The sequence below is a fragment of the Lissotriton helveticus genome, chromosome 6 (assembly GCF_964261635.1).
Source record: "Lissotriton helveticus chromosome 6, aLisHel1.1, whole genome shotgun sequence".
NCBI classification, from domain to species: Eukaryota; Metazoa; Chordata; class Amphibia; order Caudata; family Salamandridae; genus Lissotriton; species Lissotriton helveticus.
The window spans coordinates 391,610,357-391,632,219 of record NC_136067.1 but is presented as its reverse complement, the minus strand read 5'-3'; positions in this window follow the sequence as shown (position 1 = coordinate 391,632,219).

Genomic DNA, 21,863 nt, shown 5'->3' with positions numbered 1-21,863 from the left:
AGTACTTGCCAGGGGCCCGTCCACCGGGGTTCCAGACTCTTTGCCCGTTGGAAATTTCGGATCAGCACATAATCCCCCGGTTGGATATCGTGACCCGGACCCCTGGAAGCATCGGGGATGGCCTGCTGCACCTGCTGATGAATGACAGACAACGTTTTAGTCCATTTTCACAAGTAATCAGACAGTAGGACATCCGGGACGTCGTGAATGGAGGTCGGTTTAGGGGCAGTCCAGAGGTTCATCGGTCGCCCAAATACAACCTCGTAGGGGGTCAAATGGTGCTTAGTGGGAGTGGAGCGCATCGATAGCAATGCCAGTGGGAGGGCATCTGGCCATTTAAGTCCTGTGGTGGCCACTATCTTCGACAGTTTTAGTTTCAGTGTGGCGTTGTGTCGCTCAACTAAGCCAGCAGATTGGGGGTGAAAGACTGCATGAAACCTCTGTTTTACACCCAACCCTTTCAAGATTAGTTGGATAACTTCAGCTATGAAGTGGGGGCCGTTGTCGCTCCATAGAATTCGACAAAGACCGTAGCGAGGGAAAAACTCTTTCAGTAGTACCTTGGCAGTGGTCATGGCAGTGTTATCACGGGTTGGATAGGCTTCTACCCATTTGCTGAAGGCACACACAATGACTAATACATACTTCAGGCTTTGGCATCTTTCTAGTTGGATGTAGTCCATCTGGAGGACCTCAAAGGGATGGTCGGGGACCCCAAACACTCCCCGGGGTACCACAGTTCCTTTCCCAGGGGTGTGTTGCAGGCAGATAAGGCATTGCTGGACCAGACGTCTGGCTGAGTCGGGGATTTTGTCGTTGTGCCAGACCTTGGAGATGAGTTCGATCATGGGGGCAGATCCTATGTGTGCGGGGGAGTGTGCCATAGTCAGTATGGGAATCAGGTACGAGTCAGGCAGCAACCATTTGTTTGTGTCTTTTGTCCGCCAGCAGCCTTCATCGTCTTTTAAGCCTACCCGTGCCCACTCAGTCAGTTCGTGCGGTGTGCTGGCCGACTAGATGCCCCTAATCGTTTCCCTAGCGTCAGTCCATTTTTCTGCTTGTGACCTGGTCACATACATGCGTGTCGTCGTCCTATTCTCAGCTGTGGTTCGGGCAGTGATGTCGGCCAGTGCGTTTCCCTGTCCGACTAAGTCTGTCACCTTCCTGTGTGCCTGGCATTTGATTACGGCTAATCGTTTGGGGAGGAGAACTGCTTCAATCAGGGCGGTGACTAGATCTCCGTGGAGGATGGGCGTGCCGTGGGACGTCAGGAATCCCTTTCTCTCCACAAGAGTCCAAAATTGTGAACCACTCTGAAGGCGTACTGGCTGTCCGTGTAAATGTTTGCCGTGGTCCCTGTCGCTATAATAAATGCTCGTGTGAGGGCAATCAGTTCTGCCGCCTGTGCGGATCGCTGTGTGATGCGGGCTGTCTCAATTACTGTTCGGGCTGTCGTTACTGCATAGGCAGCTGAGGTGGTGCCGTCGGAGAGTTTGATGCAAGAGCCGTCTACCCATAGCTCTCCGTCAGGGTCTGTGAAGGCGGTGTCTCGGAGGTCAACTCTACTCCTAGTCTGTTCGTCTGTGAGGGTCACACAGTCATGTATAGGGGGACATTTGGGTCGTTTTCAGGCAGAGGCAACAAGGTGGCTGGGTTCAGTGTGGTGCATCTTTTCAGCGTGATGTGGGGTGCAAGCAGTCAGTTCGTATCCAGTCAGTCGTGCGCTAGTCAGGTGTTGCGTCTTAGTCTGGTTCAGGAGGGTGTCGACAGCATGGGGCACTAATACCGTGAGGGAATTCGATAGTACGATCCCCTCACTTTGTCGGATAGAGACAGCAGCGGCAGCTACGGCTCGAAGGCAGGCAGGCAAGGCTCTCGCTACGGGGTCAAGGGTGGCAGAGAAATAGGCACATGGTCGTTGCTTGGGGCCAATAGTTTGAGTCAGGACAGACAAAGCGCACCCCTCCCTTTCGTGAGTGTAGAGAGAGAAGGGCTTGGTGTAATCAGTGGTTCCTAGGACTGGTGCAGAACAAAGGGCGTCTCGAAGTTCTTTGAAGGAAGATTGGCATTCGGGGGTCCAAGGGAGTGGGAAGGGGACATCTTTGGCTAGTAGGGAAAGTAGTGGCTTTATAATGAGGCTGAAATTTGGCAACCACTGCCGGCAGAAGGAGGTGAGGCCTACCAGGGAGCGGACTTGTTTCTGGGTCTTTGGGACAGGGGTTTCTAGAATGGCCTGAAATCGATCGGGTGTAAGCTTTCTCCCGTCTTTGGACAAGAGGTGGCCTAGGTAGGTGACCTGGGGTTGGCAGAATTGCAACTTTCTCTTGGAGACCTTGTGGCCATTTTCCGCAAGGAAGTGCAAGAGTTGGATGGTGGCTGTGACTGCAAGTGGAGTGGTGTCGGCCGCCAAAAGGATGTCATCGACGTACTGTATCAACACCACTCCCTCCGGTAGCTGAACGGCGTCCAGCTGTCTCTTGAGGGCCTGGCTATAGATGCTGGGACTTTCTGTGTAACCTTGGGGAGCTCTACAAAATCTATATGAGCAGGATTTTAACGTGAAGCCGAAAAGGTAGCGGCTGTCTGGGTGGATGGGGATGGAGAAGAAAGCGTTCTTGAGGTCTATTACAGTGAAGGTGGTGGCTGTGGAAGGAATCAGGGTCAGAATGGTGGCGATATCTGAGACTACGGGGTACTGAGGTACAACTACCTTGTTCACCTCTCGAAGGTCGATGATGAAGCGGTACGCTTTCTCATCTCCCTCGCCCTGCTTCTTCACAATGGGTAGGATAGGGCTGTTGCAAATGTTGCTGACTACTTCCTCTACCACTCCTGCCTCTACCAGGGACTGGATTATCATTACCAATGCCTTCTCACCTTCGGGCGATATCCGATACTGTGGGAGTTTTGGGAGTATCGCATCTTGGCGAACAGTTATGTGCACGGGATCGATAATCATTCGTCCTACGTCAGCGTCAGTTTTAGCCCACAGATACAGAGGTAGAGAGTCAAGTAAGGATGCGTCAGCGTCAGAGATGGAGAACATGTGTCGTGCGGGATGAGGTCTGAGCAAAGTCGGGTTATCGTACAGAATGACTCGAACTCCATCCTGTGAACACCTGATAGTAGCTCGGAAATGCTTCAGTAAGTCAAGTCCCATAATGGCATCGGGGGTGTTGGAGGAAAGCAGAAACGTCGTGTCAGTGGGGTTACTGTCCAAGTCGAAGGAAACCGGTGCGGATAAGGGGTTAGTGGAGGGCGTTCCATCAAAGCCTATTGATGTTATGCGTGAGCCAGACAAGGGTGCCCTTGGAATCAGTCGTTTAGATAACGCACTACGTGTCGCGCCAGTGTCTACCAGAAATGGAGACTTTGTACCTAGGACCTTAGCGGTGACATAAGGACCTTGCTGGTCAACATAGAGCTCGACTGGATCCCTCCCTTGCCCTAGGCAGTCCTATGCCCAGTCGCGGGCATCGTCACAGTCAGTCTGCTGGCATTGGTTCTGTCGGGGGTGGTCAAAAGTGTTCGGTCTGCCTGATCTGTCATTTCTGGCGTCGTTTGCGTGCCCTCGTCCCTGTCCTCTATTTTTCGGCCCACCCGCTACGTCTTTTGCGTCCCTAATTTTGTACATTTCTAGCAGGACCGGGCACTGGGACTTCCAATGCCCAAATCCTTTGCAAAACGCACACTGGTTCTCATCGAGGTCTGTTCGTGGAGCGCCGGGTGCGATTGTGCGGTCTCTAGGGGGTGGATTTCTAGGAGCATTTGACTGGTAGTTTCCTCTATACTGTTCCCTTCCTGTCGTCACTCCTTGCAATTGACCAATCATCACTCGTTCTTTCAAGTCCTTTTTCTTTTTCTCAGTCGCCCTATCGTTCTCGTTCTTTTGCCGTTCGTAGTATTGAGCCATCTGAAGGATAGACGCGGGTTTGGAGGCAGCCCAACTACTTTCACTAGTCTGCAGTTTTTGCGAGACTTCTGGTGTCAGGCCTTTTACAAAGTTCTGGACGAACAAGTGATGTCCGGTCGCAGAGGTCATGTCCTGGCCACTGTAATCGGAGAACACCGTTTCGAACCGGGAGAAAATATTCTGAGGCGTCTTCCTGTGGTTTCTGGCAGCAAGCCGTCACTATCGACCAGTCCACCTTCTTTTCTGGTACTATGGTTTTCAGTTTTAATACTATTTTGTCTGGCAGGTCTAGAATCGATTTCAAGGGTTTCTGTCCAGGCTCTCGCTGTTTGTCTATGCCATCGAGTTGTGACCAGGTATGTCCGAACAGCTCAAGGTGGTCGACTTTCCGGATTTGCTTCCACACATCAGCTGGCAGACATAGCCCGAAAAACAAGTCTATGTCCGCTAGGGTCATAATCGTCGAACCCAAGGCGGTACCTAATTCTGTGTAGAAGGCAGTGGGGTTCTTTCGTAGATTGGGCAAGGACTTTCGGAAAGTCAGGATGTCTTGCCGATCCCAGGGTTGGTAGACCCAGTTGTACACTACCCTCCCTCTCACATCTTGGTGGTTAATATCGTCGTGTGTTCCCTGTCCTCGTGAGGGGACCCAATAAGGTGCCGCTTCTCTTATTGGCATCATGGTGTCAGTTCTCGCGGTTTGAGGTTCAGTCGCTACAGGGGTCGTGGTGTCGGCTTCTAATCTTTGTTCAGTGAGGTGGCGGAAGACTTCAAGCGTGCACGAGAAGAGGTCCGCCACATCACTTTCGCCCTCGTCTCCAATGTCGACTTTTCTATACAGTGTCGTTAGGCTTTCAGGACCTTTGTTACGATACCGTCTTCATAGGCGTTAAGGGTGTGGTAACAGAAACGTGCAACAAAGTGTCGTTTGTGGTTATCAGCATATGTATTGCATATATCTGTCACGTAATCTTCGTTTTCTTTCCGTTCTACTAGCGTCTTTACGATCTTATCAATCCCTGCTCGTTCATTCTTACTCAATCGATGGAGCCTAGCAGAGTCTTTCTTCTCAGTTTCGGGCTCATCTAATGTTGCTGCTTGCGCTGCGCTGAGTACAAGGGGCTCGGCCGGCGCGGAGGCCGTGAGGACCGAGGCTCTGACACTGCTCTCATCTGTGCTAGGGGGTTGCGTGCGTTGCACTAGAGGTTGGGAAGGGGCGTATGGAGGGGGCATGTAGATGATCGGGGGACCTAGCAGTAGATCATCGTTCGCTCGCTGCTTCGAAGGTAGCTCAGGGTAAAGCGTAGAGGGTGTTCTAACGGGACATTGGCTCGATGTCTCGGATTCTTGCTTCAGTCTAGCTCCCTCTCTTTCCTTTATCTCTTCTTTCAACTTGCTCGCGGCTAAATGAGCTGCTTTTCGCAATTCTTTCTCTAGTCTGACTTCGTTTCTTTTCTTTCGTTGTTCCGTCTCCTTGCGCCACATGCCGAAACTATCAAGCATAGTGGGCGTTGTTTTATTGTTACAAAGGGCTGTTTCCAGCACGCTTATTTTTGCGTCATCGAAGGATCCTATCAGTGGCCACTGACTTTCCTGATCCTTTTTAGTATATTTATGCCATAACTTACTATAAGCTACGGCGACTAGTCCATACTTTAAAAACATATCCTTATTAGGGGTGCCCTCCAGAGGAGCCGGATGATCCACCTCTAATAAGCGGTCCGGGCTGAACCAACTACTGAACAATGGGGAGAAGATAGGCATGACGGGTTACAATGGGGACAAAAGTCTGCACTACCTATCCTTCACTACTTTGCGAAGACTAGACAGAATATTTCTATTCTACAGTATTCGCAAATAGGGAATACCCAAAGAGAGAACCAATTCCAAACAGTCAATGTTCGGACAAACAATCAATCAATCAAATGAGGAATCAAATAGGCGCCACGGATTACAACGGGGGCAAAAGCCAGCGCTACCTACCCTTTCACTGCTTACAAAGACTAGACAGAATATCTCTATTCCACGTTATTTGTAAGCAGAGAATACCTCCAAAGAACCAATATCGAACAATTAATGTCCGTTCAATCAAACAATCAGTGGCGAGAAAGAAATAGGCACGACGGGTTACAACGGGGGCAAAGGCCTGCGTTACCTATTCTTCACTATCTGCAAAGGAGGACAGAATACTTTTATCCTTCCCCGTTTGTAGACAGAGAATTCTCGAGAAAACAATCCTCGAACAAACAATGTTCGGGCAAACAATCAATCAGTGGGGGAGAAAGATAGGCACGACGGATTACAACGGGGGCAAAGGCCTGCGTTACCTACCCTTCACTACCTGCAAAGGAAGAGAGAATACTTTCTATTCCTCTCCGTTTGCAGACAGAGAATCTCCAAGAGAACCAACAATTCGGAGAGTAATACTAGTATTTTCCAATCAATCAATCAAATATTTCACAGTTTGTCGTGTTACACGACCTTACCCGGACCGCATGGACAGTTTCCTGTCTTCCGATTCCAGCGCCCGATCGTCCTCTATCTTCTGTCGTGGCACTCCTGATGGTTCCCAGTCAGGACCGTAGATCACTCGAGAGAGGTCTGCTCGGAACCAGTGAAGTTCGGATGATCGGCTGCCAGACGAGGGTCTATCGGGCAGGTGCACTTCCCGATCGTTGCAGTCGTTCACTCCGTCGTCAGGACCTCTCCCACTGGATCCACGTGTCGCTGATGGGCCCCACGTTTGGGACGCCAATTGAGGAAAAAGGGGTCAGGCAGATCAGGTCGATTACCCCTTTTCAAGGTTTGCCCGGCGTTAGCCGCCTCTCACCCAACTCACGGTTACCAAATAAAGAGGCAGGCGCTGGAGACTGGAAGGCAGGAAACAGGAGTTTATTCCGACGGAGCAGAACACGTCAAATCAGACAACAGAGTATCTTCTCGAGGTGCTCTAACCGCATCTCTGAGGCCTGGCCTCTTATACACAGGTTTATGGCTTTATTACATTTATGACATCCGTGGTATTGCTTTGAAGTTCAAAAATTATTTACAACAAGGGGTGGTGATGGACAGAGTCTCTGAATTAAGCAGAGTACTCTCACCCAGTCAAGAGATCAGGGCTAGATCCAACACCGTTTTTTAGCTCACTGCACCATCCCAGTTTCAGAACCTGGCTGTATGCAAATTAGTCTGTCCCTGGCCCAGTGCATCATGGGAACAGGGCAGACCAGACTACAAAAGCCAATTCTTACACTGGGAAGGAAACAAGCTTCCGGGGACCGGTTTCTGGCATTACAGCCGTCTTCGGCCCGGCTTGCTTGAATCCTGATGGTGCAATGAGCAAGGGACTCACATCTGAGTATACCCTTCCACGCTTAGGGTGGACAAAATTATTTACAACAAGGGGTGGTGATGGACAGAGTCTCTGAATTAAGCAGAGTACTCTCACCCAGTCAAGAGATCAGGGCTAGATCCAACACCGTTTTTTAGCTCACTGCACCATCCCAGTTTCAGAACCTGGCTGTATGCAAATTAGTCTGTCCCTGGCCCAGTGCATCATGGGAACAGGGCAGACCAGACTACAAAAGCCAATTCTTACACTGGGAAGGAAACAAGCTTCCGGGGACCGGTTTCTGGCATTACAGCCGTCTTCGGCCCGGCTTGCTTGAATCCTGATGGTGCAATGAGCAAGGGACTCACATCTGAGTATACCCTTCCACGCTTAGGGTGGACAAAATTATTTACAACAAGGGGTGGTGATGGACAGAGTCTCTGAATTAAGCAGAGTACTCTCACCCAGTCAAGAGATCAGGGCTAGATCCAACACCGTTTTTTAGCTCACTGCACCATCCCAGTTTCAGAACCTGGCTGTATGCAAATTAGTCTGTCCCTGGCCCAGTGCATCATGGGAACAGGGCAGACCAGACTACAAAAGCCAATTCTTACACTGGGAAGGAAACAAGCTTCCGGGGACCGGTTTCTGGCATTACAGCCGTCTTCGGCCCGGCTTGCTTGAATCCTGATGGTGCAATGAGCAAGGGACTCACATCTGAGTATACCCTTCCACGCTTAGGGTGGACAAAATTATTTACAACAAGGGGTGGTGATGGACAGAGTCTCTGAATTAAGCAGAGTACTCTCACCCAGTCAAGAGATCAGGGCTAGATCCAACACCGTTTTTTAGCTCACTGCACCATCCCAGTTTCAGAACCTGGCTGTATGCAAATTAGTCTGTCCCTGGCCCAGTGCATCATGGGAACAGGGCAGACCAGACTACAAAAGCCAATTCTTACACTGGGAAGGAAACAAGCTTCCGGGGACCGGTTTCTGGCATTACAGCCGTCTTCGGCCCGGCTTGCTTGAATCCTGATGGTGCAATGAGCAAGGGACTCACATCTGAGTATACCCTTCCACGCTTAGGGTGGACAAAATTATTTACAACAAGGGGTGGTGATGGACAGAGTCTCTGAATTAAGCAGAGTACTCTCACCCAGTCAAGAGATCAGGGCTAGATCCAACACCGTTTTTTAGCTCACTGCACCATCCCAGTTTCAGAACCTGGCTGTATGCAAATTAGTCTGTCCCTGGCCCAGTGCATCATGGGAACAGGGCAGACCAGACTACAAAAGCCAATTCTTACACTGGGAAGGAAACAAGCTTCCGGGGACCGGTTTCTGGCATTACAGCCGTCTTCGGCCCGGCTTGCTTGAATCCTGATGGTGCAATGAGCAAGGGACTCACATCTGAGTATACCCTTCCACGCTTAGGGTGGACAAAATTATTTACAACAAGGGGTGGTGATGGACAGAGTCTCTGAATTAAGCAGAGTACTCTCACCCAGTCAAGAGATCAGGGCTAGATCCAACACCGTTTTTTAGCTCACTGCACCATCCCAGTTTCAGAACCTGGCTGTATGCAAATTAGTCTGTCCCTGGCCCAGTGCATCATGGGAACAGGGCAGACCAGACTACAAAAGCCAATTCTTACACTGGGAAGGAAACAAGCTTCCGGGGACCGGTTTCTGGCATTACAGCTGTCTTCGGCCCGGCTTGCTTGAATCCTGATGGTGCAATGAGCAAGGGACTCACATCTGAGTATACCCTTCCACGCTTAGGGTGGACAAAATTATTTACAACAAGGGGTGGTGATGGACAGAGTCCCCGGTAGCTTGTCTCCTTTCTGGTGAAGAATTTGCTTGGTAGTTTGGTCTGCCCTGTTCCCATGATGCACTGGGCCAGGGACAGACTAATTTGCATATAGCCAGGTTCTGAGCTGGGATGGGGCAGTGAGATAAATAACGGTGATGGATCAAGCCCTGATCTTTGGACTGGGTAAGAGTTGTCTGCTTAATTCAGACACTCTGTTCATCACCACCCCCTTTTCTGTATCGTTTTTGGCCACTATAGGTGTGGCAGGGTATACTCAGACATGAGTCCCTTTCTCACTGCTCCATCAGGATTCAAGCAAGCCGGGCCGAAGAGGCTGAAATGCCAGAAACCGGTCCCCGGTAGCTTGTCTCCTTTCTGGTGAAGAATTGGCTTGGTAGTTTGGTCTGCCCTGTTCCCATGATGCACTGGGCCAGGGACAGACTAATTTGCACATAGCCAGGTTCTGAGCTGGGATGGGGCAGTGAGATAAATAACGGTGATGGATCAAGCCCTGATCTTTGGACTGGGTAAGAGTGGTCTGCTTAATTCAGACACTCTGTTCATCACCACCCCCTTTTCTGTATCGTTGAAGTTCAAAAAGGCATCTTTGGAATCCCCGGTTCAGGCCCGTTCCCACACATATCTACAGTAGAGGTCCCCACCCAAATCTCAGCATGATGGCTATCGCGCAGCTGGACATTCCGCTGGGAACAGGAATGTGGGCGATTGGTCGGATCTAGGGGTGTGAAGGCATTGATTAATCCCCGCTCCTTTGATGTGGGGCGAGGTCCTACTGTAGGGGGCAATAAACTGCATCTGTTGAGCTGGGTGATGGCCTGGGGTCAGGCCGGACAATCGGGCAGGGAGGAAGAGGTTATCAAAAGGGCCTGTTCTATGAATGAGATGAAAGAGTGAGGGGGGTTCAGCACGGGATGTGGCTCGGAGACAGGGTCGCGCTGGAGGTGCGTTTATGACCCAAGCAGGAGAGACCGGGGGCTGTCGGGGATGCTTGCAATGGCTGGGGAGTGAGGGGAAGAGAGAGACGCTGGCTATCGGTAGTAGGCAGAGAGGCCATGGCAATCAAAATGGTTGCTGCTTACGCGCACGTATGGATCTGAAAAGGACAAGATGGCGCCGATAATGTTTACGCCACAATCCAGATTTTAACACATCTCTATTGTTATTCATTGCTCTTTTCCTTGACCTCTTGATCAGCGAGCTAGGATAATGTCTCTCTTTCAATTGTGTGCAAAGGTTCCGTGCATGTGCATCAAAGTCCTCCTTACTCGAGCAGTTTCTGCGTACTCGAAGGAAATACCCGTAAGGTAAGTTTTGGCGTAGGGACTTAGGGTGGTAGCTCTTATACAGGAGCAAGGAGTTACGCGCCATAGGTTTCCTGTAAAGCTCACTCTGCAGGCCTGCAGGTGTAGCATAGATGGACAAATCCAAGAAAGCAATCCTTTCTTTATGTGCCTCCATCGTAAATTTAAGGTACTGGTTTCTGCTGTTCAACCATAGATGGAATTATTTGACAGAATCCAAAGAGCCTCTCCACACCACCAACACGTCGTCGATATAAGACTTCCACCACCTAATCGAGGTCTGGAAGGGGTTGGTGGGAGTCAGTACGTGTTGTTGCTCGAACTGATGTACATATAAATTAGCCAGGCTCGGCGCAAAAACGCTGCCCATGCTAGTGCCAGATACCTGGAGAAAAACTTTGTCCTCATATTTAAAATAGTTCATTTTCATGGCCAAGGTGGCTAGAGCCATAATGAACGGTACTGGTGTGATTGTCTCACCGATGTTCTCCCTCAGGATGGATATTACAACTTCTAAAGTCTCATCCTGAGGGATAGGGGTGTACAATGATTCTACATCGAAAGAGACCAAGAGGTCTCTTTCGGTATCAAAGTCTATTTCAGGCAGGATACGTAACACGTCTTTGGTGTCCTGCAAGTAGGTGGGCATTTGTTGTACAATTGGCCGCAGGAAAACATCTACGAAGGTGGAAAGCGGCTCCAGTACAGACCCTATTCCTGAAATAATGGGCCTGCCAGGCGGCGGCCTCTGTGGTTTGTGCACCTTAGGTAAAAGGTAAAAATACAGTGTTACAGGATGTTTAGCAACTAGGAAGGTAGCCTCATTCTGGGTGATCCACCCCCCCGAGAGGGCCTCTTCAACAATATCCCTTATTTGTTTAATAACTTCCTCAGTGGGGTCTTTGGGCAGAGGAGAGTATGCCTGTCTATTGTTCAGCTGTCTGAGGCACTCTGCCTGATAATCAGTAGTATTGAGAATAACTATAGAGCCGCCCTTGTCCGCGGGCTTTATAGTTATTGACTGTTCCTCCGAAAGTGATTTGAGTGTTGCCTGTTCCAATTTGGTCAAATGTACACACACGCCCCAAAGAAACCAGAAAGAAAATTGGCGAAACCCTATGGAATCTCCCTCCTGTGGTGGGTCACCACCCTTGTGGCATTTGCTATGTCTGTCCCCAGACGAATCATACCAGAGAGACAGACATAGGTATGAATAGTATCCAAAAAGATGGAGGGACCCCTGTTAAATCTGACAGGGAGGGGATCTTGACACTAGAAAAGAATTTACAAACCCTGTCTTCGTATTGGTAGGTTGGATGTCCTAGAACCTATCTCCAACAAAAATATGGTATGGATTCTTTCTAATTTGAGGACCAGGTCAATGAAGAAATAGTATCAAGAGCAAGGCAGGGCAAAGTAGACAAAGGGACGATAAAATTACTAAGGGTTAATGACACGAAGTAAGCAAAATTTGTCAAAAGGTCAAACATAAAATGTATTACCTCCCAAGCGGGTTACAATCTAAAAACTATTAAAAGCAAATAATACAAGCCACCTTCAGTGGTCAGTTCATACATTATGCAGTCAAAGTAAAAACAATCATATATGGTCAAGAGTGAACAAGGTCGACGCGGCGTTTCGGTGCTTTGTTATTCTTCACACCTTCTTCAGGACATTCACAACAATTGACTTGGTATCTAAGAGATCAAAACAAAAAATAATTACACTACTTGTCTACACTTAAGCATAACTATTGCTCCTGCTACACTAACTGTATTATTGTTTTATAGAACACAATATCATACTGTTGTATTCATCAACTGGACAAGAAAGCACAAGGAAATATCTGATCTGGTCTTTCTATTTCTCCCCCAATCTTGTTTCAATTAGATCGTCGATTATAGGCAAAGGGTTTAACAAGGAAAATTTGAAAAGTGGTCACCGAATACTGATAAGATGCTATATCATTGGGACCTTTTACTCTAATTGTTAAACTAATAAGCTGGACACATGGCCTCTGTTTGCATAGTAATAGTTGTAAAAATCTACACTGAATGACCAACATCACTTCTTTGTTGCATATCGAAGTAATTCTATGTCTAAGATTTGAAGTCTGTGCATAAACATCTTGTTTGTACCTGCAGTATTTCTCAATCGAATCTATCAATTCCTTTCCGCAGATTTATAAGGATTTCTTAGCGATTCTACTCTCACTGGAGCTGTGTGTAGAAAAAACACTATTCAGTAGTCTGTTATCGTATTTTTGTAGGGGCCTTTGTCAGAATTTATCATACAGTGGATTACCTTAAATGTGAATACACCAATATTCAATGTGCACGGAGGGGCCACCGAAGATGAAAGACAAAAAATCCTAAAAAGGTATGGATCAACAATTATATTGACATTCTAGTTGAAAATTCAAAAGTCTTCTCTATTCCAGACTTATAGCTCAAAACTTCTACTAACCTGTATTCATTTAAGGTTCATACTAATATTCTCGGCTCTTGATGATTACCGATTCAGAATACTCTTCTTTAGGATTGAAGAGACAATATGTGGCTCTAGAATCAAAATATATACACAGAGGACAATATTTTAGTATTGTTATATTCACTAACTGATATCTATGCCGTGCTGTAAACTGTTGAGGACTCTATGGTACGAAAACTATAGTACTTATCTTAACATGTGGTTGGATAACTATCAATATTGTTCAACCCGTACAGGTTAAATGTATCGCCTGTACAGGACGATATACCTCACTGGTGCTATACGTTGGAATGAAAAAGCAATAATGGCCTGTTTCGGAGATACCTGTTGTGATACCCCCATGGCGCTCAACCTGCAGTTTTAGGATTATAGAGCCAACTAATATTCGTAAAGTCAATAATCCTTGCTGGTAACTAAATTTTACTCTATGTACCTAAAGACCAACTGGCAGAGTATCCGCCTACCTGTTTTTGGAATTCCGGCCTCCCTGCTCCTCCGTGCTTTCGTATAAATCGCTGCCTTCGTGATGGTGCGCGGTCTACAATCTATCGTATACAGCGGCGTTTTTATGCTGACGCTGTTCGTAATAACCCGGAAGTCGTTAATCGAGCTATATGTGCTAAAGCTATGATTAGCGCTACTAAAACGTAAAATCTGTCGCAGTAACAGGATTGATGTTGGTGAATATTATCTCCAAAACATTCAGTTTGAAATTATAGAATAAATAAGATATACGAGCTGTGTGACCCGGAACTTAAAATCAGAATACTAAATACTTGATCAGTTCAAAACGCTAGTATCAGTGATCTCTTCTTACTTGCTTTCTCGTTTGTTGTCACAATCTCATGAGTCTGCTCATCCATTAGTAATTATTAATCTATGTTTTACGATGACACATTATGGTAACATTATTTCTTGCGGCGGCCATATTGGATTGGGATACTTCCCAATTACGAGTCATACACAATCGTCTGTGTATTGGTTACAAAGGGTGCACGATGTTTGTTTCAATTCCGTCTTTTAAAATATGTAAACCAACACATCGTATAACCTGCTCAAAGATCATGAAAGACACTTGATAATATACATCGTCATACAAGATATCTATCCAACATAGAAGACAGGTATCTGTCATTGAGCATGGCAATAGTACTAAATGTATTGAGGCTGAATCTTGATGTATACATAATTCAATCGTATGACAAGATAAAAAAGCATATCTGCTATCTACTTAATGTAGAAAACATGTATCAATAATTAAGTTTGACATTAATATAGAGAACATGTTTTTGTCTTTAGGGTTAGCATCAGTACTCAATACATTGAGACACAATCTTAACAATTAGTCTATGATTACAGTATTTTACGCTTGGATGCCTGAATTAATACACGTTACACAATCAACCTATGATATTTCAGCACAATATATACATCAGGGGGGTTGACTTAACCAGTGACGTGAGAGGATTGGTATCTTACTTATCTGAAGAAAATGTGGCGAAAACACATTTTTCAGAAAAATTCGAGATATTAGTTAAGAAACAGAGAATTGGAATCAGTTTATTGCTAGATAGGTCGCTGGTTGCTTACAGAATTAATCTTTCCCACTCTTCTCTATTATTTAGTCCAGTGCGGAACGTGTTAAATAAAGACATATAAAACTGTTTTCTTTTCTTTCTTTTGTTATTCCAGTTGCCACCTCTGGTGCTATGTGTTATTGTCTCTATAACACACCACCTTAAATCTTCTAGTTTGTGGTTATGGCTAATCCAGTGTTCCACAAGGGGGGCTGATTTCTTTTGGGTCCTAATGGCAGACTTGTGTTCTGTTATCCTAGTTTTTATTTCTCTTGCTGTCTCTCCAATGTATGCTTTATTGCATGGACATTGTATCATATAGATCAGATCTTTCGTTTTACAGTTGACAAAGTTTTTTATTTTGTGGTCTATTCCGTTATACCGTATTGAGTTACCTTTGATCATTGATGGACAATTGGAGCACATATTACAAATAAAATTCCCCGTAGGCAAAGGAGTATTGGTGATTGTGTTGCAAGTATTACGGTGCTTTTCTTTAAAGGTATGAACTAAACAGTTTCTAATTGTTCTGTTACGACGGAAACTGAACATGGGTTTCGGGATATTTATGCCTGGTCTGTCATTAAGTAATGACCAATTGCGATTTATAATGTTTTTTACTTTGTTACTTGCTGTACTGTAATTTGTTACAAAAATTAGTCTGTCGGTGGTTTTATTATTTTTATCTTCATTGTTTTTACTAAAGAGTGATTCCCTATTATAATATTTAGCACGTTTATATGCTCTTTTGATCAAATTGTTAGGATAGCCGCGGTTCCTAAGTTTCTGAGATAAGACATCGCCATGTTTATTAAAATCTTGTGTATTGGTACAATTTCTTCTAATTCGTAGATACTGACCAAACGGTATATTATCTTTCTGGCTGTTGGGATGGTTGCTTTTGTAGTGAAGCAGTGTGTTTCGATCAGTCGGTTTAGTATATAAGTCGACACCTAGTACTGCATTATCTACTCTGATTTTTATATCCAAAAATTCAATTGCTACTTTATTACAGTTAGAGGTGAATTTGAGGTTTGGATCCCCCAGGTTCAACCACAAAATAAAATCATTTAATAATTCTAAACACCCTGTCCAAATAAAAAAAATGTCGTCGATGTATCTCGACCAACACAAAATGTTTTCACTGAATGGTGCCATGGTGTTAAAAATATGTTTTTCTTCAAAAGCCGCCACATATAAGCAAGCTAGACTTGGGGCACAGGTAGCCCCCATGCTGGTCCCTTTTATTTGTTTGAAAAAATTATTTTTGAATAAAAAAATATTATTTTTCAAAATAATTTCTGCGCATTCAAGAATGAATGTTGCATGTTGGTCTAAATCTTCAGTGTCCTTTTTTAAGAGACCCTCTAACATCTTGATGGTATCATCCTGTGGGATGTTAGTGTAGAGGGCCTCTATGTCCAACGTCACTAACCATTGTGTGTTGGTATCGTAAGGAAGACCCTCAATTTTATCTATCATATTCGTTGTGTCCTTTATGTATGCTTTTTGTGTTGCAACAATGGGCTGAAGGAACCTGTCTATGTATTTACTAAGAGGCTCTGTGATGGAATCAATAGATGACACGATAGGCCGCATCGGTGGGTTCTGTATGTTTTTATGGACTTTAGGAAGTCCGTAAAGGGCCGGAATAATTGGTGCCTCGTTTTAAAAAAAATTGTATTCATCAAGACAGATTATCTCATCCTCATGTGCGAATTTAAGGAGAATATTTACTCTATGTATTAACGTATTCCATTCTTGTCTACTAGAGGGGCAGTAGTGTTCCACATTGTTTAGTAAAGACTTCATCCTCTTGTTATAGTCTTCGGTGTTCATTACGACTATACTGCCGCCCTTATCACCAGGCTTGATGGTGAGGAATTCATTATTTTCAAGATTTTTCAAAGCGGCCCTTTCTTCTGCGCTTAAGTTATTTATACCTGTCAGTGGGTGTGTTAGAAGTGAGGAGATGTTGCTTTCTACCACTTTTTCAAACAAGTCAACTTGTTTATTTACCATCCCTATGTTAGGTGTCCAGGTTGATTTTGGTTTGAGTCCCGATTTGTTAATGGGTCCTTCTTTTGGTGGTTTATCTCTGAAAAATTCTTGGAGCCTAATTTTTCTAAAAAATCCCTGGAGATCTCTTTCTAAGTTATATTTGTTAATTCGAGAGCTGACTGCAAAGCCTAAACCCTTTTCTTGTCATACGATTGAATTATGTATACATCAAGATTCAGCCTCAATACATTTAGTACTATTGCCATGCTCAATGACAGATGCATGTCTTCTATGTTGGATAGATATCCTTTATGACGATGTATATTATCAAGTGTCTTTCATGATCTTTGAGCAGGTTATACGATGTGTTGGTTTACATATTTTAAAAGACGGAATTGAAACAAACATCGTGCACCCTTTGTAACCAATACACAGACGATTGTGTATGACTCGTAATTGGGAACTATCCCAATCCAATATGGCCGCCGCAAGAAATAATGTTACCATAATGTGTCATCGTAAAACATAGATTAATAATTACTAATGGATGAGCAGACTTATGAGATTGTGACAACAAACGAGAAAGCAAGTAAGAAGAGATCACTGATACTAGCGTTTTGAACTGATCAAGTATTTAGTATTCTGATTTTAAGTTCCGGGTCACACGGCTCGTATATCTTATTTATTCTATAATTTCAAACTGAATGTTTTGGAGATAATATTCACCAACATCAATCCTGTTACTGCGACAGATTTTACGTTTTAGTAGCGCTAATCATAGCTTTAGAACATATAGCTCGATTAACGACTTCCGGGTTATTCCGAACAGCGTCAGCATAAAAACGCCGCTGTATACGATAGATTGTAGACCGCGCACCATCACGAAGGCAGCGATTTATACGAAAGCACGGAGGAGCAGGGAGGCCGGAATTCCAAAAACAGGTAGGCGGATACTCTGCCAGTTGGTCTTTAGGTACATAGAGTAAAATTTAGTTACCAGCAAGGATTATTGACTTTACGAATATTAGTTGGCTCTATAATCCTAAAACTGCAGGTTGAGCGCCATGGGGGTATCACAACAGGTATCTCCGAAACAGGCCATTATTGCTTTTTCATTCCAACGTATAGCACCAGTGAGGTATATCGTCCTGTACAGGCGATACATTTAACCTGTACGAGTTGAACAATATTGATAGTTATCCAACCACATGTTAAGATAAGTACTATAGTTTTCGTACCATAGAGTCCTCAACAGTTTACAGCACGGCATAGATATCAGTTAGTGAATATAACAATACTAAAATATTGTCCTCTGTGTATATATTTTGATTCTAGAGCCACATATTGTCTCTTCAATCCTAAAGAAGAGTATTCTGAATCGGTAATCATCAAGAGCCGAGAATATTAGTATGAACCTTAAATGAATACAGGTTAGTAGACGTTTTGAGCTATAAGTCTGGAATAGAGAAGACTTTTGAATTTTCAACTAGAATGTCAATATAATTGTTGATCCATACTTTTTTAGGATTTTTTGTCTTTCATCTTCGGTGGCCCCTCCGTGCACATTGAATATTGGTGTATTCACATTTAAGGTAATCCACTGTATGATAAATTCTGACAAAGGCCCCTACAAAAATACGATAACAGACTACTGAATAGTGTTTTTTCTACACACAGCTCCAGTGAGAGTAGAATCGCTAAGAAATCCTTATAAATCTGCGGAAAGGAATTGATAGATTCGATTGAGAAATACTGCAGGTACAAACAAGATGTTTATGCACAGACTTCAAATCTTAGACATAGAATTACTTCGATATGCAACAAAGAAGTGATGTTGGTCATTCAGTGTAGATTTTTACAACTATTACTATGCAAACAGAGGCCATGTGTCCAGCTTATTAGTTTAACAATTAGAGTAAAAGGTCCCAATGATATAGCATCTTATCAGTATTCGGTGACCACTTTTCAAATTTTCCTTGTTAAACCCTTTGCCTATAATCGACGATCTAATTGAAACAAGATTGGGGGAGAAATAGAAAGACCAGATCAGATATTTCCTTGTGCTTTCTGGTCCAGTTGATGAATACAACAGTATGATATTGTGTTCTATAAAACAATAATACAGTTAGTGTAGCAGGAGCAATAGTTATGCTTAAGTGTAGACAAGTAGTGTAATTATTTTTGTTTTGATCTCTTAGATACCAAGTCAATTGTTGTGAATGTCCTGAAGAAGGTGTGAAGAATAACAAAGCACCGAAACGCCGCGTCGACCTTGTTCACTCTTGACCATATATGATTGTTTTTACTTTGACTGCATAATGTATGAACTGACCACTGAAGGTGGCTTGTATTAATTGCTTTTAATAGTTTTTAGATTGTAACCCGCTTGGGAGGTAATACATTTTATGTTTGACCTTTTGACAAATTTTGCTTACTTCGTGTCATTAACCCTTAGTAATTTTATCGTCCCTTTGTCTACTTTGCCCTGCCTTGCTCTTGATACTATTTCTTCATTGACCTGGTCCTCAAATTAGAAAGAATCCATACCATATTTTTGTTGGAGATAGGTTCTAGGACATCCAACCTACCAATACGAAGACAGGGTTTGTAAATTAATTTATTTCATAGGTATGAATAGACCTTGGGTGCAGTGCAATTTCAGCAATTGCAACAGCAATAATTTAATCTACATGGTGACATGTATATGTTCCATTCGATATGTGGGCATGACAACTCGAAAAGTCCGCACAAGAATGTTAGAGCATAAGAGCTCTTTTCGCTGCAAGAAGTCCCACACGAAACTCACACGACATTTCTTGGAGAAACAGCACAATGAAACTGATTTCCAATGGACTGTCCTTGAGAAGCCCTACATACCTGGACACATAAGTGATGTGTCGAGTTACCTTTTCTCAAAGGAACAAAAATGGATTTACAAGCTCCAGACAGATAAACGTAGATTAAACGATGATATTCCATGGACCCTATTATAGGGTTCCAACCACGGGTTTAGCTTACCTCAGCAGAGGCCCCCCGTTTTGTATGAACGTAGATATTTCAATATGAACTGAGATATACACTTTTGGGTTGTATAGAGGTGTTGTACTTTAACAAATACAACTATATAAGCGGCGGCGGCATAAGTTCATTAACACAAAGAGGGCCGAGGCTTAGTATTGCTGCAGCTTACATTATTACAACTAACACACACCTTATAAATATGACCTCCAGAAGAAGTGTCTGTGTCTCATAGGTGGAGCAGACTATGTACCACTAATATTTCTTCATTTACTGTTAGCCCGTGGTTCTTGGAAATACACTGTTTTCGAGAACCTTTACTGTAGACACAATGATCCTATATAGCCATACTAATAGTCTGGCTGACACGTCTTAGAGTATTGATTATATAACTCTATCCTTCAAAACAAAGTTAGAGCATTTTTAGATAATTGACTGGATAATATCCAGTATTGCTGCGGTCATCGGTATAGTAAACATACTACCACAAACGGGCAAGTCGATATCATCGTTCAGTTCATATCTTTCAAGGTCCTGTGAGACTTGCAATATAACATAGAACGTCCTGTAATGTAGAGCGCCGTATTTCTAATGCGTTTGTATTTAGCGCAATGTCGAGCGCTCTACTTTTGTGCCTTTGATCATTAGCACAATTAATAACACTGAGCATAATAACACTGAGCATGATAGGGTTCTGATCGGAAGTGTCCTTGTGCTTTCTATCACCGATAAAAACTGATACTAAACGAACTACAAAGATGGAGGAGATGATCTCATTTAGTAGTTCTGGGCCCGAGGTGATTACCCATAGCAACTGCAATGTAACGAACTACAAAGATGGAGTTTATGATGTCATCCAGTAGTTCTAAGCGCGAGTTCTCGCGCGATTTCGAGCACAAAGTAGTGCGCCCCTAAATCCATCAAAAACAGAGTGAATAAACAATGCTCCTGTTTTCAAGTTACTGAAGAAGCAGGGAGATGCCACTGGGGACTAATCAAACTACTGTGGGATCACATAACATATGCAATTCAAGACCTTCATTAATAACTGAGGCGTAGGGTTACCATACAATCAACCCCCGGAGACACTATTAAAGAAGTGACCATCTACAAGTCGTGCCTCCCCCAAGTCTCAGATGGAAGCTTGAGGTACCGACGGATAGGTGAGTCTACAACAGATCAGACTATCCCAGTATGTAAATACAGTTATAGAGAATGTTGTTGATTTAGTTTGTAGCTTTTGACAAGTGACACTAGTAACACGTAATATATCTGTATGAGTACAATTTTGTGTTAGATGATAGACCTGGGAGGCTTTGAGGCAGGGCGCACTAAGTTTGAGTGCTAGAGTCTCATTACATGTTGGTCCCTAGATATAAGGGGATTTTTTATACAGGAATCACATTGGGCATATCAATAGGCTGTGTAATCTACGCTTTAGGGTGCTCCATTTCTGTTTCCCTTCTTGTATCTATGTAGCGTGGGGCCTCGTACAACCTGAGCAAGGTCCAGGTGAGGTGAGGTCCTTCTCCCTACCATGGAGGGTGAGCATGAATATATTATATAGTTTTTTAATTTATTTTTGGTGATATCAGGTGTGTGGGTAACTGACACAGTCAGTCCATAATTAACGACTATACATTTTCCTCCATAGAATTTGTATTTCCTTATTGACATGGAGGGCTAATGTCTGCGGTTGTTACAGGTTGTACCGTATTCAACCTTTCTAATTTTTTATTTCTCTCACTTTGGTGGTGGTGGTGTTTCTTTTGTTTCACTACTACTTGTGCAACTATTGAAAGAACAGAGGCCCTGACGAATGCCATGGGATTTTATACCCGATAGGCAGAAACATGTTGGCCCGTTATCAGACAGATATTTGTTTGAATGTCTCTCTTGCACTGTTCTTGGTTTTTAACTAGGAGGTGTGGTTCGTCCTCAGAATAAAGTTATTAGTAGGAGGACACTCCATCCTATTTTAAAGTCACTATTTCTTTGTTGCACTGCTATTCACTTGACCATCAAGGATCAGCCATCACTGACGGTTCGCGTATGTTGGTGGACTAAATCCTTAACCAGCAATAGATGGTGCGGTGTTTGCTGTCCCAATGATCAGGGGACCAGACTGACATGCACTTTGGTTTGGCCAAATGATAGGACTGATCACTGAGTCTATTTGATGGAAACCCTTCACTAATTGTTCTGGATTTGTCAGCCATGTATGAATGATCTGCGCTGTGTTGGCTTTCCCTATAGACATGGTGTTCACCGTATATTGAATTATGCTGTCTTCATGTGATTTATACACCCCGAGATCCTGGTGACTCGGACTGACAGTCCAGCTATATAATTAAGCTGATAGACCCTCTGTGTTTTCTGTGTTATACACAGGAAG